Source organism: Pipistrellus hanaki (assembly GCF_964339955.1).
Source record: "Pipistrellus hanaki genome assembly, chromosome: 2".
In the NCBI taxonomy this organism is placed as follows: Eukaryota; Metazoa; Chordata; class Mammalia; order Chiroptera; family Vespertilionidae; genus Pipistrellus; species Pipistrellus hanaki.
The window spans coordinates 148,913,030-148,935,980 of record NC_140504.1 but is presented as its reverse complement, the minus strand read 5'-3'; the positions used below and the strand labels follow the sequence as shown (position 1 = coordinate 148,935,980).

General features: G+C 37.3%; 1 long non-coding RNA gene across 1 annotated transcript in view; it reads right to left on the bottom strand.

Annotated features, from left to right (window-relative positions):
• Nucleotides 1-568: 568 nt before the first annotated feature.
• Nucleotides 569-22,951, bottom strand: part of LOC311616615 — a 35,987-nt gene continuing 13,604 nt past the window's right edge. The window contains exons 3-7 of the long non-coding RNA XR_014793958.1: nt 15,720-15,850; nt 8,092-8,669; nt 4,548-4,589; nt 4,064-4,116; nt 569-2,186 (exon numbers count right to left, since the gene is read on the bottom strand). This is a non-coding gene — a long non-coding RNA (uncharacterized lncRNA). The remainder of the gene's footprint in view (nt 2,187-4,063; nt 4,117-4,547; nt 4,590-8,091; nt 8,670-15,719; nt 15,851-22,951) is intronic.

The window sequence follows — 22,951 nt, the reverse complement described above, 5'->3', positions numbered from 1 at the left end:
CAGAAAATAGATATGATTATCGATCGTATTTTGTAGGACCTTCAAATTAGAGGTTTCAAATTTGGTCACACATTTTGTTCCTGACTTTAAGAAAAAGCTTTTCAGAGAATAACACAGATTGTGTCAAAGTCTAAACTGTGTCTTCCAAATACTTTGAAATAGCAAAATAGAAGGCAGTGAAACAATATGTGTAGTTGTAATAAAAACAGAAGTTTCTCTCTTACTAGATTAATGTTGAATTTGCAGGCTGTGGGATGATTTCTGCTATTTCACAAAAACCTGTGAGGCTATATAAGTCTATCACTCTGCTTTTAAACTAAGCCAGCTTAAAGATTTTGTGGGCAAGGTGAAATACAGCAGTAATATAGCATGAATGCATACTGGTGGGGACCAATGAACCTGCTGAACTCTCAGTGTGATAAGGAGGCAAAACTTGGAAGGCATTTAGGATAGTAATACATGTTGCTATAAATCTCTACATGGCTTTCTCTGTTCTTAGCAGCAAAAACACTTTCAGAGACAAAGAATCTTTTTTCAGTTTATTTTTATTGTTGAGAGTATTACAAATGCCCCCATCCACGGACTCCTGCCTTGCCCCAGGCCTTCACCGCATTACTGTCTGTGTCCATATGCATATAAGTCCTTTGGTTAACTAGAGGCAAAGAAGTTTAATGCTCTACCAAGAAAAGCTCATAATAAACCTACACTCTGCTAGCCCCGTTTATCTCCAAAGGGCCTTAAATCTACATACTCCCTTTTTCTCATTTCACATACACATGAGGACCCCAACGAGGGAGTGGCTCTGTACTCAGAATTCCCATTGTGACGATTCTAGTACTATGGAGGAGAACTGTTACTTTGAAATAACATGTGTTATTCCTAAAACAACTCATTTTTTGTAGTTTATACAAGAACCAGAGATGAAATATGACTATGAGCAAAATAAGCAGAATCACAATTCAGAGATATGGCTTAGAAAAACAAAATAAAAGAGCATGTTTACATAAATTATAAGCACTCCAGGACTGGGATATTATTCTCTCGCCAACCTGTCAACCATTTATATAACATTGTGTACACTTGCAGCAATATAAGATGAATAATAATAATTAATACAGTATGATTGTTCTGAATTCCACAGACTTCTCCTTACTGGATTCCTGCAGCCTAGTTTTTTAAAAGGTCGAATCCTAACTGACCATACATATTTCCCAACCCTTGCTTGTTAGGCTTCTTCGTGTCGTATAAACCCACGAGTGGTTATTTAGAACAAATTTCCTCTGTATCACTACAAACAAGCCATGGACTTCAAAAAGTGACCTTGGGTAGCATTGAAATAATTGAAATATTGGCCAAGAGCTTTAACCTCAAAAGAGTGTGATTACAGCGATTTCTGGTGTCAGATGGCTCAGAAATAGAAAAAAGAGGATGGGTTAGAGGAGTAGAAGAGAGGATAAAGAAATTAATCCTGAAGCCATCCCAGTATCATTTAAAATACCAAGACATCAAATTCAAAGGTATCTTTTACCTTTTTAGGCATTATTTGTTGAAGAAATCAACAAATGAACATGGGGGAGGGGGGGTCCCTATTGAAACAGCATCCTCACTGGCTTCCTGCCTCAAATCTTTTCTTCCTCTCCAATCTATCCCACACACTTCGGACAGAACAATCTTCCAAAAGTATCGAGTTCCAGCAATGATTTTCCATTAACTTTCAAAGAAAACCAAGCTAATCACTGCCAGTACAATAATTCCTTAGCATGGCCCCAAAATCCAGGGACTACTTTTCCAGTCCCATCTCCTTCCACTGCCCTCCACACATCCTGTGTGCCCACAGTATTAATCCTCCCTTCGCTCCCTCAAACATCCCTGGCTCTTCAATATCTCAGTGCCTTATTCTGTTACTCTAACACACTCTTCCCTTTGTGAACCTGAAAAACCTACTACTCAAGATGCTCTCTTGCCTGACTCTCCTCTTAATTATCAACTAACTTCTTGTTATTTAATCTAATGCTGTTACTTTAGTTGCGTCCTCCTTATCAATTCTTAGTCCATTTATAAGACACCACAATTGCATGTTATTTACTTCCTGTGGTCGTCTTCTTCAAGAGACCAAGTTCATGGGCAGAGATGGTCTTCTTCAGTTCTAAGTACAGATGACCTTACTCAGCCAGGGGTCAAGCTTCCTGTACAAACACATAGTACGTACTCAGTTAAATATTGTTTAAGAAAAGCACTGAAATAAAATATAAAAACTATGTTTTCTTATCAGAAAATACAGTGACATTCCTGGCAGTGCAAATCTTCCACTGTCCTTAGCATTTGCCTCCAAGCAGAATAATAAGCAATAAATGCCTGGTACAAACAATTAGCCTATCAAGCAGGTGCTGGCTCCATCCCTGAACACGGTCCGTAGTTCGCTGCTCGACTTCATTTACTTTGTGAAGCCCAGAAATGGACTCCCACCCCCCACTCAAGCAGTAAGCATAAACAATACGGAGAGCTAACCCCAGCAGCCTCTAAGTGCACTTGAGTCCCATTCAAAGTCACGGGAAATTATGCATACATGAGAAGTCGAAAGGGAGGGGAGATGAGAAAGATGGCTTGCTGCTTCTTGGAAAACAGGAAAAAAGGCCACAAAGGTTCAGTTCCTCCGAAAATTGTCACCTATTTGCTGTCTCGTTTTCATCTTTTTAGGAATTTATTGGATTAGGAAAGACCTTTGCTACTCGACTGTATCCTAAACTCCCAGTTGCCTTTGCATTAGTTAATGTCTGCGCTTCCTGGTTAATTGTGGCGGGTGAGCAGCGGGCTGCACAGATGTCAGATGTCCTACTCTATCAGATGAAGAGGTTCCTGCCTCAGGCTGTTTATATATGACCTACCAGGATTTCCTGCTGCATGATGAAATAATTAGGGGGCCCTCCGTGAGGAGAATAATGTTGCAAGTAAGTTGTAACAGCATTACATTAAATAACAAAAATGAAACATTTGGCCTTATCTGCATCAGAATCTTCCTAAGGTTTATTGTGTGCATTCTGTTCCTCATTTTTATAATATTCATGTGGGTGCTAATGTTAATGTTCACTGGAGAACACAGTCAGTTTAGCAAGGCTTTCTTTAATGCCTGTGCTACAATTTGAGTCAAGAGTAAACAGGGCGGGGAGATGTCTTTTTTGTGTGTTTAATTTTCTAAATAAAGTTTGTCTTTTGCCTCTTATAACAAAGCAATTCTATAGACTCAACAAAATCTGATGGTCTTTATTTTGATTTTTTTCCCCCCTGATGGTCTTTAAAAAGAATTAGTAATATTTTCTAAACTGATAGAGTCTTAAATCTTACTGAATTCTAACTTCTGACGTTGACTCAGAAAATAAGTATACACCCTCTTTATAATATTTTTTGAAACTTTTAATCCATAACAGGTCTTACTCACATACAATTTCCGATTTAAGGGCATTGTCCTATATATAAACACAAATCAAGATTAAGAACAAAGATTCTAAGCAACTTTGATCATTAAAATGAAATGTCACGAATTCTAGAAACACATCTGGGCATATGGGGCAAATCAGACCAAGTTATATCAGCATGGTTTCCACTATCATCCTGCGCATCCTTCTGCATTAGTTCTTAACGCCTTCCCTGATAAGACTGTGAACTCCTTGGGGGCTGTTTGTCTCTGCATTTTTACTGGGTGAGTACTAATACAATAAGTACTTGGCACAAGTAAGTACTCAATAAATTTCCATTAAACAGAAATATACAGTGTGGAGTGAGGAATGGAGAACAAGAGATCAACAAAAAGGTAATGGTCATTAATGAGTTCCTCACTCCTTTACATTTTTCCTATGTAAGTACAATCTTTCTATGGAGGTACAATATCGCCTTCATCCCCTTCAATGTCTCCCCTGCAATAACTGTTCTAAAAAGGGTAAGGATTCCCAGCCCCCTCCTCTGAATAGTGGGCTAATACTATCTGTTTATATACAAGGAGTAAAAGAATTATACTAAATTACTGAATAAATAGAACCATAAATTACTAAATAAAATGAAAATCCACCTGAGTTTCATTGCTTGAAGATCATACACCCATGAAGATGGCCAGGTGAATTCCTAAAAAAGCAGAGAACACAGTTTTAGAGAAGAAGGGAGGTTTTTCCACCGCATCTAGGAAAGATTTAAGAAAAAGAAGACTCTGTGAGAAGTAAAAGAAGAGCAAGTAGCTTTAGTCACAAGTGTCATTCTGATCCATTAGTAGCAGCCACCATGCAGAGGTGGTGTCCAGGTTGTGTGACAAATCCCAATAATTGATTGATGGTGCCTGCCTTAGCCTTGGAACAAGTGGCAATATGAGTCCTCACTCTCTGGACCACAGCAGCTCTTCCCAATAAGCAAGAAAGCTGCAGTTATTTTAGGGGAAAACTGGAAAACAAAGAGATGTTCAAACAACAGTTTCTGAAGGAAAGCAAAAGTTCATGTAAGTACAATTATACCCAGGTGTGGCACTCTTTGCCTTGTTTCGTAAACACTTAATGACCACTTACCTATCAAATAACACTCCCGGGCCTCAAGGAATTAATGGCCACCTGTAGGGGGAAAGACAAATAAAAAGGAAATTTTGCCGAAACCAGTTTGGCTCAGTGGATAGAGTGTCAGCCTGCGGACTGAAAGGTCCCAGGTATGATTCCAGTCAAGTGCATGTAGCTTGGTTGCAGGCACATCCCCAGTAGGGGGCATGCAGGAAGCAGCTGATCGATATTTCTCTCTCATCAGTGTTTCTAACTCTCTATCCTCTCTCTTCCTCTGTAAACAATCAATAAAATATTTTAAAAAATAAAAAATAGGAAGTTTTAATATAAGGTGATTAATAGTATAAAAGTCTACAAATAATGTTAAAGGAGTTCAAGTTGAAGTGACTAATTTCAGCTAAGAAGAGGGACGTCAGAAAATATTTCCTAGAGAAAGAGATCATCCAAACAAGGCTTTCAGGATAACTTAAATGTGGCCTTGCAAGAAGAAGAAGAAGAAGAAGAAGAAGAAGAAGAAGAAGAAGAAGAAGGAGGAGGAGGAGGAGGAGGAGGAGGAGGAGGAGGAGGAGGAGGAGGAGGAGGAGGAGGAGGAGGAGAAGGAGGAGGAGGAGGAGGGAAGGAAGGAGGGAGGGAAGGAAGGAGGGAGGGAAGGAAGGAAGGAAGGAAGGAAGGAAGGAAGGAAGGAAGGAAGGAAGGAAGGAAGGAAGGAAGGAAGGAAAAAGGAAAGAAAGAAAGAAAGAAAGAAAGAAAGAAAGAAAGAAAGAAAGAAAGAAAGAGAAAGAGAGAGAGAGAAAGAAAGAAAGAAAGAAAGAAAGAAAGAAAGAAAGAAAGAAAGAAAGAAAGAAAAGAGAAAGAAGACAGGAGGAGAAGGAGAAAGAGGAATGGGAGGAGGAGGAAAGGCATTTGGGCAGTATACAATGATGCACCAGGAAATATCCTTAGTTCAGCTGCACTGCTGAGTTCAAGTGATGTGGAGGATGATTAAAGAAAACGCTAGAGAAATGAAGAACAGTCAAGACTGAAGGACTTTGTCAATCCAAAGAGACTGGAGAATTGTAAGCAGGACAGTAACTTGCACCTCTTCCTTGACCTGCATCTCCTATCCCATCTCTACTGTCTCTGCTCCTTCACTAAATAAGCGTATTAATGTCTCCCCTCTACGAAAAAGAAAATATATTTTGATCCTACATTTCTGTATCTTTTCCAATATCTTGCTTTCTCTTCCCAACCAAGCAGACAAGCTGAAAATATCTATACTTCCCGTCTCCACAGTTCTTAATTTATGAAAACTGCATCTAAGAGGAAATAAAAACAATGACTTTGTGCAAATTCAGGTGCCTTATGTTTCTCAGGAGCGTGAAAGCTGAGCAACAACCCACCATGCTAAAAGAAGAGGTAAATGTCTAGAAAGAACAGTCCCCCTGAGCAGCAGAAGTGGAGGTGAAATGTGTTCAATCCAGTCAGGAGCTCCTCAGAAATGCAAATTGCCCACTTGAAATAAGAAGGCACCTATTGTTCAGCCTTGATTGCCTCTGCAGGCCTACAGGCAAGGGCGAAAAACCCTCCAAGGAGAAGGGAGCCTAAGTAAATCGCACACATGGAAGAACAAATAGAAATGAAGCCAAACTCCAACAGGGCTTCCATTTATCATCTGCGAAGCGAGCAGGGATTATAGAGTAAAAACCATTTATGATTCTGCATTCTTTGTAACGTAATTATCTGTGCTCCTTTTTGTTGTCCCTATTATCTCATAGATGTTGATAAAGCTGAAAATTTTAATGTGTCCTGTGCAGCCTGACCTTACTGTCAATAAATGCTCAGGGTGATTACAATTAAATGTGTCTCTAGTCATATAAATACTTTATGCCAAGAGCATATATTTATAAGAGGAGAAATAATAGTTTCCACTTTTCCCCATCATTTAGACATATCCTGCATGTAGATGTTTTGTTCTTATCTTGCTTCTGCAAGTTCTGTTTTTGTTTTGTTTTTTCTGTTTTGTTTTTTTGGAGGAAAATATGTTGATTTTTTTAATTTCTAACTCAGTTTTATTCCTAACTCAATTTCTTTTCTCAAGAAAAAGAGTTAGCCACAAACAAGTATTAAAATTCTCAAAGTCTGAATTTAGAACTTTCCTTTACAAGAAAATAAACAAGGTGCCACTCTTTCTAAAATAATTCTCATCCAACCTGTTTACCAGCTGAGAAATAAAAGATCTTGGTATTTAAACTTGAAACTCTTTTTCATTTCTTTATCCCCATCTCTTTTTCATCTTTATAAACAGAAGTCTATAATTACTATACTAACAAAGAATACAGCTGAACTATACACAGGTTAAACCATTCTAAATAAAGTACAGAATAATAAATAATAGAATAGTCAAAGGAGCTAGCATAATAAACATATGAAGAGCTATACCACATCCTACAATGTAAGATGTCTCCCATTTCTAAGTCTTTTCAACTTCCTGAGTGAAAGAGACCATAAAAAGCATAAGCTAACAATCATAGAAACTGGAGAGATCACATAGTCCAGCCTCTTAGCTACATGTAAAGCCCCCATTAATCATAATAAGGATAGCAATAATAGCGGTGGAGACAGTAGTGGTTGTAGTGGTATCAACAATTACCATTCCTCAAATATTTACAATGTGCCAGGCACCATGCTAACTGCCATAGCACACTATCTCACTGAATTCACATAACAATATGGTTGGATGATTATTAGTCCCACTACAATGAATGTACAGGTACAGCTCTGATGGGTGAAGGGCTAGCTTCTGCCCTGACCATTTTTCATATGAGAACCTGATAGGACAGCCCTTGCTATTTGAAAACAGTTGTGATTGAGAACTTTCTCCTCATATGGGGCCCAAACTGGTTTCATGAAACTTCCAGTCATTCATCTTGGCACTTTCTTACAAAAATAAACAAAGTCCAACCTTTCTTCCAAGCAGCAGTTCTTTAATACTGCCTTCCTGTTGTCATTTGGGCTCCCTACTCTGGTTTGGTGTCCCTGTAGCCAGATCTAGCACAGCAGCTAGGCTGACCAACGGAGTCCGCTCCTGAAAACTCCGTTTTGAGCAGATTCTGAGACAAAACCAGCTCCTGACCAGGAGAACTATAGTGAATGCCGCAGCCTTTGCCCTTTATTACAGCCAGATATCTCTAACAGGGGCCTTTCTCCAGTTCATGACTCTGGTCCCTATGACAATCCCCCCTTAATTTTATTTCACTCTGAATTCTTGAATGATCTATCTAGTAGGAAATGTAAGGCATAAGCAAACTCTCCAGAGCAAATAATTCCAGGTGTCACTCTTGTGCCCTTTTAAATAGTATCTTGATGGCAATACTCCCAGTAAATTTTAAAAGAATTAGAACTGAAATTACAAATAACTAACATTTATTAGTGATTACTGTAAGCCAGGCACTATTCTAAGTGCTTCACTGATATTCACTCACTTAATTCTGGCAACAACCCTCTAATATGGGTATGGTTATTATCATCACCGTTGTAATAATAAAGGAATGAAGGCACAGAAGGAAGTTGGCTAACTTACCCCAAATCCCATGTAGCTCTGTAAGGGCTGGAAAACAAGTCCAGGACCTATGACTGTAGGACTCTTCATCATTACGGTGTACTGTCTCCCAGGAGATGCTAAACTCTGCCTGGGCTAGCGTTTGGGCACTGTTTCCTATAGTTTGGCATGTTTCAGCAATTTGCCACAGAAAAGAGCAATCTGGTGCAGCAAAGTGCTTTTCCTGCTCCATACCACTTCCTCTTTTGTCAATTACCACATCTTTCTGGTTGTATGTGTGGCCATGCGGTGAGCTGGGAGGGAGACTTTGACTCAGCATTCAGAAGTCAGGAATGCAGGCTGACCAACAGAACCTCAGTGTGAACCAGGCCTTCCTGAGACGTGAACAAAGAGGGATGCCACTTCTTCTAGTGGTACTGACTGTGCCGCTCAGCAAATGCGCTGCTGTGGCCACCACGGCCCCATGCAGCTGTGCTCTGCCACGAAGACCCGTTTGTCAACCACATCTGCATTTGGTTCCATCTGTATCTTTTCAGATCTATTTGCTGTCCGTTACAGTCAGGAGATTGGGTCTGCTTTGCAAACTCATTTTCCTGGACCTGGAAATACAAAAGGCCAGTTTTGCTTGGAGTGGAGCCCACTCAAGTTTCCACAGCCAAGTTTCAAGCCCACAACTGGAGCTAGTGTAGCTGTATAAACGAGAGACATTTAACCTTGTGGCCTTTCTTATCTAAACTGTGAGGACAGAATATAAGAAGATAAACTCTGCCTTTCATATTCAGCACAGCTATGGAACTTAAAGAAAAGAAAAATGACTCTTAATAGGGGATTTTTCTATTCACAGTAGATTTTTTAAGTGAAAAATAAGGCTACTTTTAAGCTATCTCACCTTCTGTTCCAGTGCAATTTTATATCATAGTCATTTCTCACAAACTGTAATAACAATCTATCTGAATAGCTATGACTCAAAGAAAGAACCGTGTCTATTTTGACCAATATGATTATAACTGAATGAGTTGGTCAGTCATCTGAACGAAAAGTTTATAGTGAGCTAGCCCACATACAAGCGATTTTAACATAAACCATTTTCTCAGCTTAACTAAGCAGTGGAGATCCTTATTTTAGAATGGAATAAATCTTCCCGGTCTTGGCTCTGCCTCTCTTTTTTGGCTCCCTCATAACTATTTGCAGCTTTTCCTTGGTTGCTTTCCCCCCCTTCACATCCTTTCCTCCACTCCCACTCAACCCCAACCCCTAAAATACAAATCTTTCTTATAAGTCAGAATCCATTTGGCAAGCTAGACTACTGATTCAGGCTTCTTTTCCTGACTTAAGGAAAAAAAAAGAAGAAAGAAAAAAACACTTATCAGTTTTTCTGTCCCTAAATCCCTATGCTGTGATAGGTAAAAATGAGAAAACTTGATTCTCCCATTATCTTTTTTAAAGCAAAACATATCTAATCCTCTCACACACTCCCTAAATCCCACAATCTTTTCCAGTTTCCTACAGGATAATTTCTTTTTTGAAACAATACAAATACACCTTTACTTTGAAAAGAGATAGGAATAATTTATCTATATGTATCTTTGCTGCTGGTGTAAAGAAGCTAAAGTGTACTGAGAATTCACCAACAATCTCCATCTTTGTCATGTGGTAATTCTGAGTAGTCCCTAAAGAGAGGCATTTTCTCCACACACACATCTAGGTTGTAGCTCTGGCTACATGTGTTCTTGTAATGTTTCTTTTATTCAATATGTTATCTTTCCAAATAGTTTCTTACAGCCTATTAGCACCTTCCACAAATTTTAGCAGCTTAGAGCCCATAAACTCCTCTCAGGCATCTCAGTAGTTGGTTTCTTACACAGTTCATAGAGGACTGATTGTTAGCATTTCACTATCTGGAAAAAAACAGAATAGAACAAATTCTCTGACTTGTGGGACAGAATTAGGTGCATGAAAATCTGTTGAGAGAAATGCATAAGGTTCTATGGGAGAAGGCATGCAGTTGTGGAAAGTATCAATATTCACCTTCTTATTTCACCCTACTCTGGAGTATGCAATGTTATTTGGGATTGGAGCCTGCTCTATTCAGTAATCCAGAAACTGATGGGTTTTTGTGAGGTTTGGGGTTTTGTTTCGTTTGTTTATTTTTTGCCCTTTTTCAAAGTAGAGTAGAGTGCTGGAGGTACTACCCAAGAAGATATCTGCCCTGGCTACATAAATAATCTTCTTGAGACAAAGCAGGTTTGCTGGCTATAGCTGTGCAGATTGTGCACAAAGTTAGCCAACCAAGAGATCAAGTGGGGCTAAAGTCTACCTTTATTCAGCTGGACAAACCCTGGTTAACCAGGCTGTGACTGCTGAGAGGTGGCGCCTTTTCCTAATTTGTGCAAAGGCACCAGTAGGCTAGTGCTTGTCCTAGAGACAAAGACCATACCTGCCTCTTGGACTGCTGCGTCTTTGTCATTTTGAATACATGACAGCAACTTAACACTTATTTGGGGAATGAAGGGAGCTAAAGGAAAGAAAGAATACTCTATGTAAAGAAACAATAAGTACAAAACTCAAGCAAAGGGTATTTCTTGGATCACATGATCTCACACATCTAGAGGAAATAATGAACAACACAAACAGACCCAGAGAAAGAGAACCAGCGATCAGACTCTCAAACCTCAGAGGGAAAGTAAGGGAGGATGGGGGTGAGGGGAAGAGATCAACCAAAGGACTTGTGTGCATACATATGGGCCTAGTCAGTGGCCATGGACAAGGGGGGAGGGGGAATATCTAGGGAGGAGTTTGGGATGGGAATGGGGGAATAAGGACAATTATGTGAGACCATAATCAATAAAATAAATAAATAAATTAAATAAATAAATAAATAAATAAAAATAATCTGAGATAAGGGCACCTTTCTTTGTTTTTACAATGTGCTCTGTTGGATCTGGAAATGAAAAAGTGAAATGAAAAAGAGAATCCTTTGTTGTCTTTGTGTTTTTTTTCCTCTATCCAAAAATAATCATGACAAACACAAATTGTATTGAGGTAAATTAATCTAACACCTAATTTTTATCATCCTGACACTTACCAGTCTGGCCAAATATTTTAAACTCTAAGAGTATATAAGATTCTTAATATTTTTTTAAAGAACATTTCAGATAACTTTATGAGACAATACACCTCATCAAAGATACAACTGTATAAGTTCTACCTGTAATCCAATACAGAAAGGAGTGCGATTTGTAAATTGGGGAGCAAAACAAAACTTCGGGAAACATTTACTTATTGTGTTAATTTCCTATGGCTGCTGCAACAAAGTACCACAAACTTGGTGGCTTAAAATAACAGAAATTTATTCTCTCAGAGATCCAGAGGCCAGAAGTCCAAAATTAAGGTTTCAGAGTGCCACACTATCATTGGAGGATTTGGGAAGAATTCATTTTTAAAAAAATATATATATTTTATTGATTTTCCACAGAGAGAAAGGGAGAGGGTTAGGGAGCTAGAAACGTCGATGAGAGAGAAACATTGACCAGCTGCCTCCTGCACACCCCCTACTGGGGATGTGCTCGCAACCAATGTACATGCCCTTGACCGGAATCAAACCTGGGGCCCTTCAGTCCACAGACTGATGCTCTATCCACTGAGCCAAACTGGTTTTGGCAAGAATCCATTTTTTACCTCTTTCAGCTTCGGGGGTGTTTGGCATTTTGGTTATGGCTACCGTCTCTCTGGTCTGCCTTCATAGCACCTTGTCTTCAGTATCTTCTCTTCTGATTGTTTATAATCTCCCTCTGCCTCTCTGAGAGTATGTGATTGCATTTAGGCCTACTGGCTAATTCAAAATAAGCTTGTCCTCTCAATATCCTTAACTTAATCACATATTTTTCCATATAAGGTAATATTTAAGGATTTGAGGATAATGAAGTGAATCTATGTTTAGAGGTGCCATGTTTCTGCCTACTCAATTATCTGAATAAATACTTATATTCTTAGTCTTTGTGGCTATATAGATTACTAGAGGCCAAGTGCACAGGATTTGTGCACCTGTGGGGCATGGCCTGCAGAGATTGGCCCACTGTGGGAGCGCTGCTCATCCAGGTCAGCCAAGCGGTTGTGGACATGCCCTCTGAGCAGCTGCTCCCTGACCCGGCATCTTCCGTGGAGCTGGAGCACTCGCCTCTCCAAGGGATTTGGTTGGGGCCAGGCCCAGGGACAATAGCACTGAGAGGTGGTGGCAGAGTAGGCCTCAGTCCTATGGCGGCCTACTGCCTCCCAGCCTGTGGGGTCAGTTCTGTGAGCACAGCGGTGGCGCTGAGTGACCTACAGGCAGGCATCCAGGGGAGGGGGGAGCAAGAAGGAGGAGCCTGGGGTGAGGAGGCAATGATCGCAGCCGGGTTCCTGCCCATCAGCCCGGGGTTCACGCCGGGAGCAGCTGCTTATGCATGCTCCCACTGTGGTAGTGCACTGACCATCAGGAGGAAGTTCCTGCATTGAGCGCCTGCCCCCTGGTGGTAAGTGCACATCATAGTAACTGGTCAACCGGTTGTTCTGGTCATTCTGCCATTCAGTTGCTGGGCTTTTATTTTATAGGATAGTCATTTTAGGAATTCTCTTGAATCAACAAAAATTCCTTACTTAAAAGAGATTTTCATTCAAAATCTGAATCCTAATTCAATTACAATGCTTAAAGAACATGTTTCATGTGTGTATAGTCTGGTGAATCTCCTATACAGATTCTGAACAAGATAAATTTTTACAATTGTGAAATATTTTCTTTACAGATATTAGGCTCAACTTCTGTATTAGTTATTTCTGAGCCAGTGATGCCAAAATATCAGGTAAGTACTCATCTAACAAGCCATCCTTGGTTGGTTGTCAAGTTCAGCTCAGATCTCAGAAAACTTTAATGAGCTGAACCAATTGGTACTTTGCTACTGCCAAAATGGTACGTTCAATTACAATTTTATCAGATAGTGGTGGTGGTTAAGTCTACTCATTGTATCGACAACTACAGTGTAATGTTTAAAAGGTCTAGAATAAAGTTAAGTGAGAGATTAGGGATAAAATAAAAGGAGAGATGTTAGCTGTCCACACAGATTTAAAAGGAGCTAATAATAGAATACCTATATCTTTACACCCTGAGAGATCATTATTCATTGTTCTCAATGCACCCAGAGTAGAACAGGGTCCTGAATACTGACCTAGGCCAGGGGTTGATTCAGGAATGGAGCATTACATTCATTAACAATGTAGAGTGTGTTTTCCAGTGACCATGGACACAAGTCTGTCTATTCTTTAGGGAAATAGAGCTTCCAAATAAAAATATCTGGAAGGTTGACTTATAAAGTAGTTTTGTAAAAAAAGGAATCTGAGCAAATAATGTTTGGAATGGTATTTCATCTAAGCCATGGACAACCTCAGGCACATATTAACATTTTCTACAGATGGCTAATCTCATGTAAAACTTTATGAGTCTTACTTGCCTTACATATACAAAATGGTCTTATTTCCAAGTTTCAGAGGCTCCTCACTTTGCTCCAATGTACTGACTGTGCCTTGATTCGTTGTCTTGCAACTGAATAACTGAGTTGGGGTTCTCTGATGCAAGTGTTTTGGCAGCTTTAACAGTAATTCTTGAACAACTTTAGCAAATATGTAGATTCTACTGAAGGTTGATATTAAAATTGAAATCAACCAGCTAATCTCAATAAATAGCTTTGATGCAAAGTAAATCTCTTACCTTGACATTGATTCTGTCAGTTACTACAAGTTTAATAAAATGAGGCGAAATCTATACTTACAACAAACATCTTCAGTAAATTGCTGAAAATGAGTACACAATGCAATAAGGAGTCCTCACTCTGAACCAGACCTAAATCTAATGATTCCCAAATGGAAGAAAGAAGTGTGTGTGTGTGTGTGTGTGTGTGTGTGTGTGTGTGTTTTCAAAAGGAATTACAAAATCCTATTGTTGACTTTTATAAGAATAAGTATAAAAAATTATCATTGTCATGTGGTCTTAGTTCAGTTCGCAGAACTGTTCTTGTTCTACTTTCCTTTCCCATTGGAAGTAATATAATTTTTCTTTTTATGGTTTTAGAAAATGCCTTTAGGACATTAGACTTGTGCTAGTACAGTAAAAGACAGAATTTATCCAATGGCATAGAGATGGTTTACTAATTCGTTGACAAAATATTTTTAAATGGGATAAACTTTTAAAAATACAAAATATTATTTTCCACTGGTACTGTAATCTTGAAGTTTTAAGAAATAAAATTCCAGGTTCTAGCAAAAAGACACACATTGACTTGAACCATGTTCATTGATTCATTTATTAAACAAATATTGTGTGCGAGGCAATTTTCTAGGTGAGTGAAAATATATAGCCCCTGCCTTCATAGAGTTTATACTGTAGTAAAGTATTAAACTCAAATTCTAGCATATCAAAGTATATCTATATTTCCTAGTTATATTTTGACACTTTTTACAATAGCACAGTGTCAATGAATATTATCTGTAAAAAGCCTGGATCTTGGTATATATGACATATAGGAAGCAAGATGGAGATAGATATTTGAGGACTGTCATCCAAAAGCAGAAGTGGCCGAAACCGATTTGGCTCAGTGGTAGAGCGTCGGTCTGCGGACTGAAAGGTCCCGGGTTCGGTTCTGGTCAAGGGCATGTACGTTGGCTGCAGGCACATCCCCAGTAGGGGATGTGCAGGAGGCGGCTGGTCGATGTTTCTCTCTCATCCACGTTTCTAGCTCTCTATCTCTCTCCCTTCCTCTCTGTAAAAAATCAATAAAAAAAAGACAAAAGCAGAAGTGGATTATTTGCTACTCTAAAGGCAGAAATAGATGGATTACAATATGTTACATTTTTACTCAACCTGAAAAAAATATACATTTAAACTAGAATTGCCAACAATGAAGATATCAAAGTAAAAATTTGACCATCTATCAAAAAAACTACAGAAAGAATTATTGCATTGCATGGAAGACTATCTCATTGATCACCATAGTATCTTCCAGTTTTAATATACTAGGATTGGTATATTTTAATATGCTAGGATTGGTTTTGTGAATAAATCAACAAAAGAAAAATTACTTGCATTTTTCAGATTGACTACATTAAAAACCTATATCATCTTATCAGAAAATATCTTAACTCCACTTTGCATAAATTAATACTATAAGTACTAATTCTTGTTAAAGCTTCTTAAAATGGTTTCAATTTGTTTTTCAGGCCAAGTTTCTACATGAATTAATCTTCAAGAAGATTTTTTAAAAGTGAAAATAAAGAATTTTTTATCATTTCAGTAAAATATTGAAATAATATTGAAATAAACTTAGTTTAATTTCTTCATTTATCACCAACCTGTTCTTCACCATGTGTAATTTTTAGTTAGTGAAGCATTGAAATATTTCTTCCTAAAAGAACGTATAAACCTTGTTTTCCACAGTCACACAACCCTTATGTCTCAAGTTCTAAGATTATATTTCAATAAAACTATTTTCATCTTATGGCCATTTTGGTTCAATATTCTGTCAGATTTCAGAGTTTCATAATAGGTCATTCCTATTGTTCTATATTTCAGCAATGGTGATTTACTAGTATATCACTGAATAGGGCTGACCTGGGCAACTAACCTGATATTGTAGAAGTAATAGCATGGAACTTCTGAGGTTAGGTCATAGAAGGCATTGCAGCGTCCACCTTAGGGTCTTGAATCACTCATGGGGGAAGCCAGCCACCATGTCCTCAAAACACTCAACTAGCCCTGTGGAGAGGTCCAGGTGGGAAAGAACTGAGGCCTCCTACTGACAACTAGAACTCTTGTATAAGTCACCTGGGAAGTAAATAAAAGCTTCAAATAAACTGCAGACTAACTGACATATTGATCACAACCTCATGACAGAGCCAGAACCAGAACCCCCAAACAAGGCCCCTTGAATTCTTGTCTGGAAAAATATTTGAGAGATAAATGTTTATTGTTATTTTAAGCCACTAAGTTTTGGGGGGAGGTTTGTCTTATAGCAATATATAACTAATACACAGCATAGCCTATATCTCACATATATTTATGCTATTACTAATATAGAAAACATATATTGCTCACTTGTAAAAGTCTAGTTTATGGTGTTTTTTATTTTGGTTGTTGATTTTACTTTTATATTTACCTTTTTTCCCTCAAAATCTAAATATTTTGAAGATTAATTGCATGAGAAAATGTCCATGATACAATGAACAAACTCTCTATGCAATATGAATGACTCTAAAATGTTCGTTTATGTCAAAGTGGTGAAATAATACATAATTTCCTTATATACAATGGTTAATTATTGCCACATAACAAACCACCTCCACGATTAGTGCTTAAAACAACACAAACATTTATTTGCTAACAATTCTGCAATATGGACTGGGTAGAGTTGGTATGCTAATGTCTGCTCCATATGGTGTTAACTGGCTTCACACATCTGCAGCCAGCTTGCAGCTTGACAGGAGCTGAAGGATCCAAGATGATTCATCCACAAGTCCAGGGCCTAGGCTGATACAACTGTAATGGCTGAGATCTGGCTGAATTTCTCTGGGTAGTCTTTCTGCAACAGGGCCTCTCTTTCCATAAGACTTCTCATTCTCAAATAAACTAATGAAGTCTCAGAATAGCAAGAAAATGTTGCAAGGCTCCTGAAGGCCTCAACCCAAAACTTACACAACCCCATTTTCATCAAATTCTATTAGAACAAAGGAATCATAGAGCCAGCCCAGGTTCATTGAGAGAAGACTACACAGGACTTTGAATTCATGTAGGCATGGTTCACCGGTGTCATTTTTAATAAATTACCACACAGAGTTCCCTTATTCTCCAATATTCTAAAATAAAAATACATTCTTTTATTTTAATTAAACAATAATTTTAAAAATTTGATAAATGTTTCTAAATCAATAAATATGATATAAAATTAATATATTGGAAGAGAGTCACTGCTAAACCTGGTTTTAAGGAGAATAAATATAATATCAACTATCTCATCTAGGAACATAGAGTTATTTTGGTTGATGAATACATTGGGTTAATGGAAACATATTTAATTATTGTTCTTATAACAATTTCATGTTTAATAGGTATATGTGATGCCTAACTTAAGAACTTCTAGGACTAGAGGCCTTCAATTCAATCACTATTTTACATGCTTCATTTTGTCTGCAGTATTTATGGTGGTTACAAGCACAGTGGTTAAGGTAGAAATCCTAACTTTCAAGTAATACATATTGTTATATTACTCCAAAAGGAAGAAAGAAAAAAGAAAAGAAAAAGAAACATCATAAAAAGGACAAGTCTTCAGGGGAAATAAGAAATTTTTAATCAGTTAACTTTTATTTAAAAACTTACAATGCAAGACCCTAATTTAGGCACCATGAGGATTGCCAAGCAATAAAAAGATAAATCTTTAATGAACATTAAAAATGCAATAACCAGAGGAGTCCGATGAGTCTTAAAAGATTGCCACATAACTTTGTAAAATATTCTGTTGATATAAAGATTATAAAGATAACAATCAGATTTAGCAAATTCTTTTTTTCTTAAATAATAGGACTAATGAATCCATGAAGATGGCTTTGGAAGCCAAAAATATGCTGGCCACACAGGTTGTAGTGGATATAATAATACCAAATATTGGAAGAGCCGGGGGTTCTTGAGCCGCCATTTTCTCTGTTCTTTCCCTAGCACTGGGCCATTAACACTTTTGCCTTTCCTGTGGCCCGGAAGCAGAAATCCTGAGTTATAGATTTGGTTTCAGTAGGATAAGTGTCTCAGAAAGCCAGCATGGTAAACTTAAGCTCAACAACCTCCAGCTTTAAGTCTCTATACTTACCCCACACCATGCACCAACCCTTCTCAAGATCACTGAAGTCAGCATAATATGGTAAAGAAACAATCCTAGAAGAACTTTTACTTCAGGAATGGAGCATAAGGAGTTTATACCATTTTTATTATGAAATATTAGGAATTGAAAGGCTTAGAATAGAGTAATCATTAGAAATATTATAATAATGATACACACCATTTATGGAAGTTCTATATGTCTTATTTATCACTATAAGTATATTACCAACAAGAATTCTATGAGAAACATATTATTATTATAACTCCGGCCACCTTATATGTGAGGAAACCGTTTACATGACTTGCCCAAGGTCATCTAGGTTATAAGTGGTAGAGTTGGGATTCCAGCCTGATGCAAAATCTCTTTCCACTTGTGCTAAGCAATGCCTTCTTAATTTAATTAAACAAGTATCTTTTTCAGTTTTATTTTTTTAATTACAGTTTACATTCAATATTATTTTGTATTAATTTCAGGTGTATAGCATAGTGGCTAGATAATCATATACTTTACAAAGTGTTCCCCCAATATTTCTAAGTACGCACTTGGCAACATACCTAGTTATTAAAATATTATTGACTGTATTCCCTATTCTGTACTTTACATCCCCATGACTATTCTGTAACTGTCTATTTGTACTTCTTAATCCCTTCACCTTTTTCACCCAGTCCCTCAAACCCCTCCCCTCTGGCAACCATTAGTCTGTTCTCTGTATCTATGATTCTATTTCAGTTTTGTTTGTTAGTTTATAATTGTTCTTTAGATTCCACATATAAGTGAAATCATATGGTATTCTCTCAAAAAGTAACCCATTTGATACAAACAACTATTTTAAACATATAGATCAATCTGACATTCTAAATTATTTTACTGGGACCTATATAAATTGTCTTTGTCATCCTGAAAGTTTTCTACATTTCAGATTACAAAAAAACAAACAAACAAAAACACACACACACACACACACAAGTTATCTTAATGTTTTCTATTTCTTGATCATCATTACTATTGTATGTTTTATAATAATTCCTATAAGACAAAAGAGTTCAATTAAAATTTATTGGTTGAATGCATAAATTCTATCTTCATATTTTTAGTAAAAAGTATCAACTTAAAATACCCAGTAAATATTAGTGGTCATTACAATTACTTTAGTTAAAAAGTACCAAAAGAAGTAATGAGGTTTGATGAGGTCCAAAAAGATTTTTTTTTAAAGATTTTGAACCTTAATTTCAAGCCTGTTACAAATATTTTTCAGTTGTACATTCCAGGAATTTATCTACGCATTATCCTTCTATCTTTATTTATCTCTTGAAATCCTGAGTTCACAATGTTTTATTATATTTATGTCTCTTTCTTAAACTTTTTATATTATAGATTTACATTATTTTAATGAGTGAGTCAGAGGAATAATGTGTTCAAGAGATAATAAATCTACTATAAATTACATTTAAAACTTGGTGAAGGAAGGAGTAACTGCAAGGGCAAATTTCCAGGTCATAGAATCAATTTGACTAAAAATGTTAGAGGAAATCTACTCCTATTTGTCCAATTAATTAAATAAATAAATGTAAAGACTAGTATTTGATATGTACTAGGGCACGGGGTGGGGAGAGTAAGGGCAGGTGAGAAAACTAGACTAGAGGGACTCAGTCCTCTTGCTTTTCCAGCCCCTTTTATTTCTGGAAGTCCGTTACATCCTAAATTTTGTTTGAGTTTGTCTCAGTTTGCTTCATTCAGTATATTTCCAAGATTTTTCTTGATAATAGTTTTTCTTCCCTGTCTGCCTGCTCTTGGCAACAGCTGACCTGGCTGCAAGCCCAAAACATGGTAAGTGACAAATCACTACCAGATGAATCTGCAGGTCTTACATAGAGTGTTTCCTCCAAGCTCAGAACACTTTGAGGCCCAATAAAATTACTGGGATGATTCAGAATCACAGCGAGATCCCTATATTTTTTGTGGAAATCCTCTGGTTCTCCTAGAGATGGTAAAGCATTAATGAAGAGTCCCATTAATTTTCAAAATAGGAAAATAGAAAATAAGTTATGACAGGCCATTAAAATTATGATAGTGACTAGGAAAAAAGTTATGAAACAAATGATAGCATCATAAATTTGTAATTTTAAAATTATTTTCCTCATAGTTTGTCTTTAATAAAAAATTATTTTAAAATATTATGCATGGGGGAGATGAGAGATCAACCGAAGGACTTGTATACATGCATATAAGTACAACCAATGGACACAAAACTCTGGGGAGGGAGGGTATGTACGGAAGGGGGGGGGCAAGGGTATATGTACAAAAATAATAATTTAATAAAAAAACATATTTAAAAAAATAAAAATAAATAAATAAATAAATAAATAAAAATATTATGCATGATAATTTTTACTAAATAGAAACTAAACTCCTCAAAGGAAAAAAAATTGTACAATCTCACCATTAAAATGTTTGACTATATCCTTTTAAAACTTGTTTAAAGTTTTAATATTTCTAACCATACAGTATTAGTATATGATATTTCAAAAACAGTCTTACTTATTAAAACTTTATTTTGGGTTTATGGATAGGTTTTTGAGAATATGTGTAGAATAATTTTTCTAGGATCTAATGAATTGAAAATATAAACAGAAACAAAAATTTGGTCTATAGCTGAATCTATAATAAAAACAAATCTACCCATTTGAATCACAGAGAAAATAACCTTAGTAATTCTGGGTATTTATAATGTGTAATTTTTCATCTCTTAGGAGACTTAAGAATCTACCTTTCTCAGTCCCCAATTGTAATTATCAGATTTTAAAATCTTACTTTCTCTCACATGCTACATAACTTGTTCTGCAAAGCAGTAGGAAAACCACTTCCTCAGTATATGTGGTATGATGTTGGGGGGAATGCTTATGGTATATTCGATAGTTATGCATATAGGAAAACTGCACAAGGTCTATCAAATTAAAACTGAAGATTGGTAAAATGATTCATAAAAGAATGTTTAAAAAGTTATAAATTAATTTGTAAAGTTTAAAACATTACATACTTTGCCCTCCACTTTGCAGACCTGATTTATTCTCGGGCTTAATGGTGCTTATACAGATTCAGCCCTGGGCAAATCTCAAGAGACCAAATCTTATACAATAAAAGGCTAATATGCATATCAACCAAACAGCGGAACAACCACTCACTATGATGCACACTGACCACCAGAGGGCAGATGCTCAACACAGGAGCTGCCCCCTGGTGGTTAGTGCTCCAGAAGCCAGCTCACGGCTGGTAAGTGCGGTGGCAGTGGCAGGAGCCTCTTACTCTGCGGCAGTGCTAAGTATGTCCCACTGATGGCTTAGGCCCGCTCCCATGGCAGTCGGACATCCCTCAAGCGTGCAAGCCTGGCTGAGGGACAACCCCCACCCCCCTCAGTGCACACATGTCATGCACCATGCCTCTAGTTTCTCTATAATTCTCAACCTAAGCATAGTCATTAAATTTTGGTGTAGTGTATTCTTACAATCAGATGTAGGCTTTAAATTCTTTGCCCGTTACTAACAAGGCAAATTTAGAATGTCACTAAGCAGGGGCCTTAGTTTCCATACCTCGAAAACTGGACGTTTGATAATGGCTATTTAATGATGATGGCCTATGTAAGAAGAATTATTTTGGGGATCAGATCAACTTGAGATTGCACACAGGTAAAAACTACAGAGCACTCCATGAGACAAGTGTTGCTTCTAGGACTGCTGACTCTGGCCCGGCAATGCTGATGCTGCATCCTCTCTTCCAATTCTCCTCCCTTTGTTAGGAATCAGTCCAAAATATCCTCCTCCTAAATCTTAAGATTCATTCAATTATGTGCTAAGAGACCTAGAGCACCGCCTGAGAAGTGTAAGTGCATTTCTTGGGGCTTTCTAAGAGCCCTGTCTGCTACCGCGTTGTCTGACTTGTTAGTAAGTTTCCCCAGTGTAACCGAGGCTTTGGAAGAGGAACCTTAAAGCCTTACTTATAAAAGGTTTTGGCAAAGTGGAGGGCAAAGTATGCATTGTTTTAAACATTACAAATTAATTTATAACTTTTTAAACATTCTTTTATGAATCATTTTACCAATCTTCAGTTCTAATTTGATAGACCATGTGTAGTTTTGTATAACCATCGACTATACCAAAAGCATTCCCCCCAACATCATACCACATATACTGAGAAAGTGGTTTTCCTACTGTTTTGCAGAACAAGTTATGTAGCATGTGAGAGAAAGTAAGATTTTAAAATCTGATAATTACAATTGGGGACTGAGAAAGGTAGATTCTTAAGTCTCCTAAGAGATGAAAAAATAAACATTATAAATACCCAGAATTACTATGGTTATTTTTTCCTTGAAACTGCAACCCAGACAAGGTAAATGTGATTGTGAGGTGAATATACCTATTTCCTACAGCAGGAACGCATGCAGGGGAAATACTGACATTAAAACAAAACAAAAAAGAAAAAGAAAAGGGTGTATAAATTGAAACTGTAAAGTTTATCCTTTTTATCAGTGAAAGAAAAAATGAATAAATTACTATGCAATATTCACTCTATCCTTATCTCCCCCTCCCCTCCCAAAAAGTCCTATTTGTCTGTGAGGATGACTTCTGGAAGTTTTGTTTTTGTTTTTGTTTCTAGGAAAAAGTCTAAAGGAGTTTCGGGGTTTATCGAGATTACCATTTCCTTAATGCTGTACTCCTGAAGAAAAAGTCAGGGACTGTGCTAAAGACAGAAGTATTAGATCCCTTATCTGCAATTCTCTGTATCCATCTGGAGGAGTGGGGTACATTGTGGGGGGTGAGCATTTTTCCTGAAGCGGCAAACTTTCCCTCTTTTGAAACTTTGCCCAGTGTACTAGTATCAAGAGGATTTAACTATCTTGTTTTAGGGGTGTGTGTGTGTTTGTGTGTGTGTGTAATATAAAAAAAAAAGAACAAAAGCAAAACAATGCAAGCTTTTTAAATCTGTTAAGAAAC